The 2,523-nt window shown below is 34.4% G+C and overlaps 1 protein-coding gene across 2 annotated transcripts in view; it reads right to left on the reverse strand.

The window, feature by feature from the left end:
• Positions 1–1,540, reverse strand: part of LOC128016216 (inactive rhomboid protein 2) — a 58,414-nt gene extending 56,874 nt beyond the window's left edge. Inside the window, exons 1-2 of one of the 2 annotated variants that reach the window (XM_052600706.1) lie at positions 1,424–1,540; positions 1,166–1,314 (exon numbers count right to left, since the gene is read on the reverse strand). The gene's annotated coding sequence lies outside the window, so the exon portion shown is untranslated. Of the gene's footprint in view, positions 1–1,165 lie in introns of both variants that reach the window. The other variant, XM_052600705.1, reaches the window with a different exon arrangement.
• Positions 1,541–2,523: the final 983 nt, after the last annotated feature.

Here is a 2,523-nt window from a genome sequence, read left to right on the forward strand (position 1 = left end):
CATGACACGGTGAGTCACAGTGTCTACATTTTGATGTAGATCTACAAGTAAAAACATGTTTAAAGCATTTAAAAATGTTGTCAGTCAAGTCAAGTAAGGACAGAAAGAGGACAAAAGATAGGAAGTAAAGAAATCACGAAATAATTACAATTTGTATTGTTACTCTGGACCACAAAACCAGTCTTAAGTCACTGGGGCATATTTGTAGCAATACCCAAAAAAACATTGTATAGGATCAAAATTATTGATTTCTCTTTTATGCCAAAATTCATTAGGATATTAAGTAAAGATCATGCTAAATTAAGATATTTTGTTAATTTCATACTGTAATATATATTAAAACTTATTTTTTGATTAGTAATATGCATTGCTAAGAACTTCATTTGGACAACTTTAAAGGTCGATTTTCTCAATATCTTGATTTTTTTTTGCACCCTCAGTTTCCATATTTTCAAATAGCTGTAGGCTATCTCTGCCAAATATATTGTCCTATCCTAACAAACCATACATCAATGGAAAGCTTATTTATTCAGATGATGTATGAATCTCATTTTTTTTTTACAAATGGACCCTTATGTTTTGTTACATTGTCACATATGTATTTTGAGCTTGGGTCCAGGTCATTTCGTCTATAAACATCAAGTCAAACAGTTCCTACTTTTCTCTTTAGCAGATGTTTGTGGTCTTTCAAGACTCTTCAAGTGTGTTAAAAACCACGATAGCGTTAAGGTGTTGTTTAGTGCTATAAGGCTTTAATATACAACACTTGGGCACAGGAAATGACATTTCATTGTATCTTTATTGTATTTTTGCCACGGACTTCTTTGTTCACGGTGTGGCCTTTCATGTAAAGTGACATTGTGTTTACTTTCACCGCATAAGTAACTGACGCTTCTCATTGCATTATCTGAAACCGTTTGAATCCATTTCATAACAGCTTCCTCAACATTAAGCAATTCACAAAGTAAAAAGAAACACGTCGCTCGAACTTCAAGGCGCCGTGAGGGGTTTTGTAAACAGACATGTATAAAGTATATCGTCTCGTGACAAAAAGTATCGGGTAACAACAGTAGATAGTGACTTGACCCATTGGTCGTTATATTTAGATTTTGATTCAAAACAATGTCTGATCCACAACAGTTAGGAGGATCCATTATTTGCTTACCTAACAGATAGCAGATGAGTGCACGTCCTCCAGAAGCGCTACACTGAGCTCAAGAGTGTCTTCTGTGCCTTGTGTTCCAGCACTTCACGCGTTTCGCTTTTCTTTCATTCACATTCAGCGGGAGAATCCGGATCTTTTGAGACTTAAACCTTAAAGATTTAACCCTTATTTTAAAATAATTTTAATGATGTAATTGTAATGTTACGTTTAGTTAGTTGCTAGTATGCTTAATTTTTGTTTATATGAAAGAGAACTAACGTTAATGATACTAGGAAGGAAGCCCAGGCTCATTTCTCCACCCTTCCTGCTGCGCTTCCTACATGACGTCGAATTGGAAACTGGGAGAGTTCCCCGTTCAACTGGATCACAGCCCAGCTCATACACACCCATTTTTGCCTTAAAATACCCCCCCCCCCCCAAAAAAAAACACTTAATACTTTTGAAATCTTTACACGTTTCCAAACATTTTTTCTTAAAACATAACTATCTTAATAGAAAAACATTAATAAACATGCAAAAGTTATAGTTTAATCATAAATATACTCTAATCATATTCCAGTAGGCCTACTCATTTAATACATGTCTAGATTTATAAAATTCAATGAATATCACGAATTCTTGTCACAATACCTTGGTGCAGTTAGTGTTACTACAGTAAATCCATGGAAAATGATGGCAATATATAGACTGAAAAGCCCTTCGGTCTCGTAGCACTCAGTGTTTTCCCTGTTGTCAGCGCTGTTTTATTGGCTTTAAACTAGTTTAAATTGTGTTCTTCGCTGAATTCATATCCATCATATTCATCTCCAGTTTCAATCAGGTCCAACCTCTACTGCTTATATTTGGAGTTCTCAGCAACAGATCCTACGTTTCTAAATGCACTAGTTTCAAGAGGTTACAGAATGTCACTTCTTCAGAATACCCAGTGAAAAATATTGCAAAAACACAGACTCTGTTTTCGTCAAAAAATAATAATGTTTTTTTCACTGTAATTAATAATAATTAAAAACTCTTTACATTTACATAGTGCTTTTCTAGGCACTCAAAGTGCTTTACATTGTCATGGGCTATCTCTTCATCCATAGATATCATCCATAGAACCCAAAACTGTCTTATTGTTCTCAGACAACCCCTTAATGTGTTCACCAAATAAATATTATTGTCTTAATACAAGTATCATTTTAATACAAGTTGACACTGGCAAGATTTGTCATTTTCCTGTGGGTTCATACTTACTTTTCCGCACCAACGTTGTGGCATCAATGTTGCATCTTTAAAATAATCATTGTAGAAATTTTCTTCTTTATGCATTTGTTACAGTTGTGTTTATAATTTAATAAGACTGCTACAAAGGTGGC

Source organism: Carassius gibelio, chromosome A6, assembly GCF_023724105.1.
Source record: "Carassius gibelio isolate Cgi1373 ecotype wild population from Czech Republic chromosome A6, carGib1.2-hapl.c, whole genome shotgun sequence".
Lineage (NCBI taxonomy): Eukaryota > Metazoa > Chordata > Actinopteri > Cypriniformes > Cyprinidae > Carassius > Carassius gibelio.